The sequence below is a fragment of the Chrysochloris asiatica genome, unplaced genomic scaffold (genome assembly GCF_000296735.1).
Source record: "Chrysochloris asiatica unplaced genomic scaffold, ChrAsi1.0 scaffold00015, whole genome shotgun sequence".
In the NCBI taxonomy this organism is placed as follows: domain Eukaryota; kingdom Metazoa; phylum Chordata; class Mammalia; order Afrosoricida; family Chrysochloridae; genus Chrysochloris; species Chrysochloris asiatica.
Window position 1 is genome coordinate 3,242,475 of NW_006408533.1, and position 10,224 is coordinate 3,252,698.

Sequence of the window (10,224 nt, forward strand, 5' to 3'; positions counted from 1 at the left end):
TTTTTTTTTTTTTTATTTAAATCTCCCCTCTCCCTCTTTTCTCTTTTTGGTTAGTAGTGTATCTTTTTCTAACTGTTGACTGCTTTTAAATTACTTCTTTTTTCCCCTTTACTATTTTATTTTAGCTGTCAAATGCTTGTTTGTTTTTATCTCCTGTGTGTGCATGTTTTCTCTTCTTGGTTGACCTGATGGGAGAGAGCAACCATACTCGTGTTACCCAACCACAACTGTACCATCTGTCACCCCACCCACTGGGCAAGAGCCAATAGCAGCTGCTATGCACCTGATCAGCAGCAGCCAGCAGCAGCCAAACCCATGTTAAACTGAGCTCCACAAATGATGAACAGAGAATGCTGCAAATGCTTCTATTCTTGAATCGAACCCATGAGGAGGCAGTTGGTGAGTGCCTAAGAACACACCAACATACAATCATCAATTAAATAAAAATATAATAACACCACAATGTCTCAATGACAATAGAAAGCCTAAATGCCCAATAATGGAATAATGGGGGAAAAAGAAACTTTGATACAAACACACAAAATAAAGATTAATCTTCAAAACACCTCACAACATGGGTGAACCCAAAAGACATTATGCTGAGTAAAATTAGTCAATCAGAAAAGGATAAATATTATATGAGACAACTATTGTAAAAATTCCAGAAAATGTTTTCATGCTAAAAGAAATATTATCTGATGGTTATCAGGGATGGAAGACAAGGGAAAATAACTCAATGGCTAGAGGGTAAACACATGATAGTATGGGTAATGGGGAAGGCAATATACAACAAGAGGGAGGCTGGCAGAAGAATGATGAAGACAGGTGAAGACACAGACATGAATACAAGGGGATAGAGGGAGGTTATTAAAGTGGATAGAGGTAAATCCTGTCACATAGCCAACCCTATGGCAGTAGTGTTCCATGCGTATATACATGAACAGATATATGGACTAAATAAGTATGGGAAAGAAAATGGAAGCATACCTACAAATATATAATGATTTGACAGAGGATATTGCTGCAAACATATCTATGCATGTCATGGAGCATATAGGGAGCAAAACAATGAAACCATCTTAGATATTACCAAAGGCAACAAGTTGTTGAGACTGGGAGCTCAAGGGACACCATGGTCAATTGGCATAACTTAGTTCACAAAAGCAATGTTCTATATCCTACTTTGGTGAGTAGCAACTGATACCTCAAAAGCTCTTGAAAGGTCATCTCCATATGGGGAAAAAGAAGAGTGATGAAGATTGAAGATGCTTAGAATAAGTTTGTCTAGTGGATTAATGGACCATGTCAATATAAGTCTCCTCAACTCTGAGACCAGAAGACCTAGATGGTGCCTGGCTGCTTCTACCAATGACTCTAAAAGGGATCACATTAAAAGGTCTTATATAGAGTGGGGGAAAATATGGAAGAAAATTCAAAATCATAAAGAAAGACCAGGTTTACTGGTCAGAAAAAGATGGGAGGAATCTGAGACTATGATCCTCAGTCACTCCTCACGTCTGGCATGGAAGTCACCCTTGTGGCCCAATTTTCAGCCAAGTGGTAGATAGGTAGATAGGGGAGACACCACTAGTTAGCTATGCTCACCATTGACTGGTCAGCCATTCAAGATCTAAAGGGCAACATTTACCTAAGGACAAAGCTTAGAAGGGTTGGGAAAGAGGGTGGAGTGGAAAAAAGAGCCACAGGGAGGAAGTGGGACAACTGTTGTTATGTGGAGGTATTGTAATCCATGAGATAAAATAAAGTGTATCTTAGTTGACTGTAAAACTGATGATCTTCTCTGAAAATTTTCACTCTATCACAATAAAAAGTATTAATAAATAAAAAAATAAAAAACATTGTCCCCCAAATGAAAGCACTAGGTAAAATATTATAGAACTTTGGAAATCCCCTGATATAGTATGATATTAAATTATGGAAATAAATATGTACTCTACACCCTCAATTTGGCCTCTTGTTTCTCAACACCAAAAATATTTTCCAACTCTTTCTTTATATAATAAGTTACTAGGCCCAGCTTTAGATTATATAGATATATATGAATCAGTAAGTATATTGACAAGTGCTTTTTAGTCTTCATTTATCCATTTTCATCATTTGGTTTCTGATTATAAATGTCTGTTCTTATTTGTCTTCTTCCCACTGTGTTTGTGCCCAAAGTATGAACATTTTGATAATTGAAATCTCTTCTTTCTCAGCTTTTTATCTTCTTGTACTTGTATTGTGTGCTCTGATTGCATTTTCTGGGCAATGCAGTATGCCCCTTTTGTCCCCTGGTGTGGCGCTGTAGGATAAGCACTTGAGCATATTGTTGGTTTGAACTGCAAAGTGGGTGGTTCAAACTCACCAGCCGCTCCTCAGAAACCCTATGCAGGGTCACTAAGAGTTGGAACAAACTTGACAGCATTTAAAAAACAGCAACAATAACAAAATGCATCTGCTGGATTAAATTAACTTGAATTTTCAATAAACTATCCAGATGAATACATTATATTTCATTTTTCACATTGAGTGGAAGATCTCATTCTTTCTATCATTTAACTATTTTCTGTGGCTTTTCTGCATTAGGAAGACTCCTCTCCTGTTGACTTCAAATGAGACGTATCTCTGGTGCTTCCATTATCACCTCTTATTGATTAAGTTCTTATGTCTCCAATGCCTTGTTCAATCCCCTACTCTCACATTCCTCCTCTCCTCATAGTTGTAACTATGTACTCCCATCTGCATTCTCAGTAAATTTATAAGATGGATTAAATCATTTTTTCCTTAGAAGGATGTAGATTATTAATGATAAACATAGAAAAATATAAATATGAAATGAATTATTTTCTTTATCTTTAATCATGGAGAAATATTGTTTTATAATAAATAAATTTTTCCGTCAAAGGAGAAGTACATCTTTTTTTCATCCTGAACACTAAAGAATCTTCTAACAATGCCTTTGTTGTTGTTGTTGTTGTTAGGTGCCACTGAGTTGGTACTGACTCATAACAACCTTATGCACAACAGAATGAAACACTGCCCAGTCCTGGGCCAACTGACAATTGTTGCCACACTTGAACCCATTGATGTTGCCACTTGGCCAAGCCATCTCGCTGGGGATCTTCCTCTTTTTCTCTGACTCTCTACCTTACCAAACATGATATCCTTCTTCAGTGACTGGCCCCTCCTGACAATATGTCTGAAGTATGAGAGACAAAGTTTGACCATCTTGGCCTCCAAGGAGCACTCTGGCTGTACTTATTCCAACACAGATCTGTTGGTTCTTTTGGCAGCCCATGGCACTTTGAATATTCTCCTCCAACACCATAACTCAAAAGAATCACTTATTCTATGGTCTTTCTTCCTTATTCACTGTCCAGTTTTCTCATGCATATGAGGTTATTGTAAATACCATGGCTTGGGTGAGGCGCACCTTAGTCCTCAAGCTGACATCTTTGCTCTTCAACACTTTAAAAAGGTCTTGTGCAGCTGATTTGCCTAATGCAATACGTTTGATTTCTTAACTGCTGCTTCCATGTTTGTTGATAGTTGATCAAAGAAGAATGAAGTCCTTGACAACGGCAATCTTTTCTCTGTTGATACGAATATTGTTCATTGGTCCAGTGGTGAGGATTTTTGTTTTCTTTACATTGAGATGTAATCCATACGGAAGGCTGTTGCTCTTTGATGTTCATCAGTAAATATTTTAAGTCCTCTTCACTTTCAGCAAGCAAGGTTGTGTCATCTGCATATTGCAGGTTGTTAATGAGTCTTCCTCCAATCCGGATGCCACGTTTTTCTTCATATAGCCTGGCTTTTCTGATTATTTGCTCGGCATACAGGTTGAATAAGTATGGTTAAAGAATACAACCCTGTTGTTGTATTTTCTTAATTTTAAACCATTCAGTGGTTTAATTGTATATATACAATACCTTTAGTATATCAGTATTTAAATGAACATTTATCAGTTTTTAAGTAAATTAGCCAGGCTTCTGGTGAAAATGCAGAGTACTGTTGATGAAGATGTCATTCAGTTTTATAGTTTGTTGAGTTTCTGTAATAGGTTGTGAGTTATGGTAGAATCTTAAATTGCAGTTTGAGGTTAAAAAATGTTTTCTGGGTCAACATAACAACACTGTTGGGGTACACGGTGACTCAATATGATAACCACTGGACTGTAAAACACAGGTCCTTGCTTCAAGCTGCCAACAGCTTTGTGGGAGAAAGATGAGACTTTCTGCTCCCATGAAGATTTAAAGCCTCAAAAACACTACGAGGGATAGCTCCGAGTTGGAACTGACTCCACAGCACTTAACAACATCAACCCTAATGACTCTGTTATATCAGATACAGAGCATGATCCTGGTGAACTTGAACCACAGGCCTCCTGGTTCAAGTGGACTTTGCAGTCCAGTGCATTAACCAACAGTGCCACACCAGGACTCCCAGAAACCCTATACAGGGTCACTGAGAGTTGAGACCAACTCCTTAGCATACCACCACCACTATCTGAGAGGCTGAGACTATACAAACTAGAGAGCTCTTTTGTGTAGCCCTGTCATTTTTCAGATGAGGCCCAGAGAAGCCACACAATTATTCAGTCATAGAGTTAATTATAGAAGAATTGGCTTGGCTTTACAGATTTATGCATTCCCACTGTACTATGCTACAGTCTTCTCCTCATTTAGTAGTCTTCCCTCTGGGTAATAAAAACCTGAAAACAAATGTCTACATTACCTAAAGTTAAATTTGAACAATCCAACCTATTCAATTCAAGAAGGTCTGAACTTTAATTCACCTGAGTCATAATTTTGCAGATAGATGTTTGGCCAAAATGAATTGTAAGTTCTGAAGACAAGCTAGACATGTAGGCGTAGTTTAGGATTTCCTTTCCTTAAAAAAAAAGCCAATGAGACATCACTGTAACTATCAGCCAATCAAATCTTGCTGAGTGTCTTTGTTGTTCAGCAAAGAAGATCCATTTGTAGCTTTACCTGTCAGTCCTGGATAAGAACTACAGGATAAGCACTGGACCTCAAAGTTGGTTTGAACTACAAGGTCCAGCTACTCCTCAGAAACCTTATACAGGATCACTATGAGTTGGAACTGACTGAGTTGGAACTGACTTCACAGCACTTAACAACAGCGAGTCATCAATGGAAGGAGCCTTGTGATGCAGTGGTTAAGCATTCTACAGTTACCTGAAAGGTCAGTGGTTTGACCCTACCTGCCTTCCTGCAGCAGAAAGATGGGGCAGCCTGCTTCTTCCACAAAGATTGTTGTTGTTGTTAAGTGTTGTTGAGTTCAGGGTTTCTGAGGCTGTAAATCTTTATGGGAGCAGAAAGCCTCATATTTCTCCCACAGAACAGCTAGTAGTTTCGAACTGCTGACCTTAAGGTTTGCAGCCCGATTCGTAATCACTATGCTGCCAGAGCTCCTTACACCCTTGGAAATACAATGGAGAATGTCTTCTCTGAGCTATCAGGTTAACTATGAGTCTGAATCTACTCAACAACAATAGGTTTGGTTTGTGTTTATCATCATGGTAGTTTGCTGGTAGAATTCTTACCTTCCATTTGGGAGGTCCTGGTTCCTTTTCTGCCAATTCACATCATGCTTAGCCACCACCATCTGTTGATAGAAGATTACATATTGCCTAATAAACAGGTTTCAGTGGAGCTTTCAGACGACGAAAGACTGAGACTAAAAAGAGAAACCTGGTGCTCTATTTTGAATATCAGCCAGTGAAAACTTGTGGATCACTGTGGTCATATTCCCAACAGATAATGAGGATAGTGTAGGATTGGGCAATATTTTGTTTAGTTGTGCATGGCATCACCATGGGTTGGAGGTGAACTCCATAACAGCTAGCAATAACATCATTGGCCCTAGGCCCATAAATCATTGATGGTGATGCAAAAATGGCTTTGCCATTCTTTGATGATAGAGCCTAGATTCTACATTGCTGTTGTTGTTAGGTGCCATCAGGTCGGTACCGACTCATAGCAAACATATGCACAACAGAACAAAACACTGCCCAGTTCTGCGCCAACCTCACAACCGTTGCTAAAACGTGTTCATTACTGATGCCACTGTGCTAATCCATCTCTTAGGGGGTTTTCCTCTTTTTTTCTGATTCTCCAATTTACCAAACATGATATCCTGATATCCTTCTCCAGGCACTGATTCCTCCTGATAATAAGTCTGAGGTATGAGAGATGAAGTCTAGCCACCCTGGCTTCCACGGAGCATTCTGGCTTGTATATCTTACAACACAGATTGTTTTGTTCTTTTGGTTTTTGTGGACTTGTTTTAATTTTCTTCTGCTTCAGCCTGAATTTGTATATAAACAATTGATGATCTGTTCCACAGTCTGCCCATGGTCTTGTTTTGGCTGTTTATATGAAGTTTTCCACCGTCTCTTTTCACAGGTGTAGTCAATTTGATTTCTTCGTATTCCATCTAGTGATGTCCATGTGTAGAGTAGTCTGTTTATGTTGTTTGAAAAAGGTATTGCAATGAGAAAGTCATTGGTCTTGCAAAGTTCTGTCATGCAGTCTCCAGCATCATTTCTATCCCCAAGGCCATATTTTCCGACGATTGATCCTTTCTCTTTGGTTCCAACCTTTGCATTCCAATCACCAGTAAATTATCAATACATCTTGATTGAATGTTCGATCAGTTTCATACTGAAGCAGTTGGTAGAATTCTTTAATTTCATCATCCTTGGGTTTAGTGGATGGTACACAAATTTGAATAATAGTGGTATTAACTTGTCTTCCTTGTAGGCGTCTGGGTATTATATGTTCTTTCTGGGGATGAATGTGATGCCTTTCCTCTCCCATTTGTCATTCCTGGCATGGTAAACCATGTGACTGTCAACTCAAAATGGTCAATACCAGTCCATTTTAGCTCACTAATGCCTAGGATATCAATGTTTATGTGTTCCATTTAATTTTTGACAATTTCAAATTTTCCTAGATTTATACTTCATATACCCATGTTCTGATTATTAATGGATGTTTACAGCTGTTACTCTTCATTTTTAGTTGTGCCCCATTCGCAAATGAAGGTCTCAATGGCTTTACTCCATTCATGTCATCATGGTCAGCTACTGTGAGGAGGCAGCTTTTCCCAAGTTTCATTTTGAGTGCCTTCTATGAGGGGCTCATATTCTGGCACTACATCTGTCTGACAATATTCTGGTGCTCTTCATCATGCTCATTCAGCATATATTCAATATGCTGCTGCTGAATATTCCACTGCTATTCATAAGGTTTTTAGTGACTAAATATTCTAAAGTAGTTTGTCTCCCCTTCTTCCTAGTCTGTCTTTGTCTGGAAGCTCATCTGAAACCTGTCCACGGTGGGTGACCTGCTGGTATCTAAAATATCTATGGTGTAGTTTCCAGAATCACAGCAACACACAAGCCACCACAGTATGACAAACTGACAGATGAGTGATGGAAATGCTACATTAGCCATTTAAATAATTTTCAAATTAAATATTGTATCCTCTAAACTTTATACTCTTTTTTTTTTTCAATAGTTAAGGTTGTTATCTTCTATACTTAAAAGTAGTTTGCTGCTTTTCTATGATGTCTATACACGGTATGAAAATATGCTTTTTTTTTTTTTTCATTTTCATAGAGGTTCTTCTTACATTTTAACTGGATTTAGTTTTGATATATGAGGGTAAGCCAAAAAGTATTGCTGCAAAATTATAGAAATTTTTATTTAACAAAACTATCAAAATGTGTTTCACAATAGAACGTTAAAAAAAAAAAAATCAAAATGTAAAGCTATTGTTTTTCCATATCTCCTGCATCTAGGTCTGTTTGCTTCTGAAGACAGTGTTTTCAATTTTTTTTAGCTCTTCACTGAAGAATTCTGCACTATGCATTTTACATGTCAAAATAGGGTAGTTTTAGGCATTCTTTGTGTTTTTGTTTTTTTTTTACAAAAACAACACTTTTTTTATTGGTCGGTGTTGGTAGATATTTGTTACAAAACTGGGCCTATGGAATGTGGGGACATGGGTCCGCTCTGTCAGATGTAAGCACTAGGGCTAGTGTAGTGTGGAGCCCTGTGGCAGGCAACTGTCATCTGAGAATGTCACTCAATTGGGGTTCTAATCCTTGGCAATGACAAAGGGCTTCTCCACCTCAATCTTGCCACAGTCTGCAATTGTTGCATCCTGCAGTGCCTTGTCCCAACTATCTGTCTTGGTGCTCTTCACCTTCTGGACTACATCCATGCCCTCGAGAACTTTGCCAAACACCACGTGCTTGCCATCTAGCCAGGAAGTCTTGACTGTAGTGATGAAGAATTTGGTGTCTTTGCCTAAGTTGGCCATGCTCACCCAGCCGGGTCCATAGTGCTTCAGCTTGAAGTTCTCACTGGGGAAACGTTCACCATAGATGCTCTTTCCTCCAGTGCCTTCTCCCCTGGTGAAGTCTCCGTGCTGGATCATTAAGTCTTTGAGCACACGATAGAATTTGCTGTCCTTGTAGTCAAACCCTTTCTCTCCTGTGATTAAGGCCACGAAATTATCCACTGTTTTTGGAATGGTCTTTCCAAAGAGACCGATGACCACCCGACCAATATTTTCATCTCCAATTCGTAAGTCAAAGTACACCCTGATGGTGACTTTGGTCCCTTTTCCTCTCATTGGCCACGGACGACCCTGGCATCAGTAGGAAGAAGACGGAGCCCACGATGAGGGCGGCGGCGAAATGCAACTTCATGTTCCTCTCCGAAAGGCGCAGCATCCTCCAGAACAAGGGACCAAGGCCCAGGCACCCACTGGCCGGAAGTTTTAGGCGTTCTTGAGGGACTCAATTATTGAGTTCATTTTAAATGTTCTTTGAGTTCTGGGAACAAAAGGGAGTCTGAAGAGGCAAGGTTGTACGGTGCATTGGGTAAGGTTTTCCAAGGACTCTTACAAGACAGCCCTTGCTACCCGAGAAGAGCAGGAGCATTATCGCAAAGGGGGGAAAAAAATTCTTGACCCTTTTCTCACTAATGCAGGTTTCAATTTTCTAACAACTTCTTTCTAAAGAGCCTCCTATGTCTTTCTAGAAAATCTGTCAAGATGTGTTGTTGTTGTTAGTGTGCCGTGGAGTCGGTTACAACTCGTAGTCACCCTGTATAAGGTTTTGGAGGAGTGACTGGTGAATTTGAACTGCCGAATTTGCGGTTCACAGTCCAGACCTTACCCTACAGCGCTCCCTTCACAATTATCAAAAAAAAAAAAAAAGTTGCCACAACCTGAGCTGAGCTCCCCACCTTGAAGTGAACTGACCCAGCAGATGCCCTCTGAAGCCACTGATTGATTTTTTAAAAGTCACCCTAGTAAGAATCCTATGGAGCTCTGGTAGCATAGTGGTTATGAGTTGGACTGCGAACCTCAAGGTCAGCAGTTTGAAACTACCAGCTGTTCGGCAGGAGAAAGATGAGGCTTTCTGCTCCTGTAAAGACTTATAGCCTCAGAAGCCCTGTACAGGGTTGCTGTGAGTCAAAACCGATTCCACGGCACATAACCACCACCACCAGTAAGAATCTTGGCGTGACACTAAGCAGGATGACACGCTGGACTGCAAGGTTGGTGTGAACCTCAAGGTTGGCAGTTCAAACTCATCAGACGCTCCTTGGAAACCCTACACTGGGTCGCTATGAGTTGGAACCAACTTGATGGCACTGAACAACAATAGCAATAAGACTAAGATAATTAAAAACAAACCAAAAATGGTTACAATAGTATATTGACAGGAAACTGCCCAAAATTCAAGCTTGATTCAGAAGAGGATGTGGAACTAGGGATATCACTGTTGTTGTCAGATACATCGTGGCTGAAAGCAGAGAATACCAGAAAGATGTTCACTTATGCCTTATTGATTATACAAAGACATTGTACTGTGTGGATCCTGACAAACCATGGACAAAATTGCAAAGAATGGATAGCACAACTTTTTTCCCCCAGATTGTTTCACCACAACCAGGGACCTCAAGAAACAAGCATTGGATGCTCCACAAACTAACATTTTTTTTTTTTTGTAGCTCGTCCATTGGCAGGCCCCATGAACAGAGAGAATGTCTTCTCCTCATAATCTTCCTTAGGAATAGACTCAAGTATGTCTTCACTGGAGATGAGGTAAAGAAAATATGTATGCAGCACTTTTTCAGAATTGATGGCAAAATTCGAACTGACATCACATACCCT

The 10,224-nt window shown here is 39.6% G+C and overlaps 1 pseudogene; it reads right to left on the reverse strand.

The window, feature by feature from the left end:
• Positions 1-8,133: 8,133 nt before the first annotated feature.
• On the reverse strand, positions 8,134-8,773 carry LOC102826441 (annotated as a pseudogene).
• Positions 8,774-10,224: the final 1,451 nt, after the last annotated feature.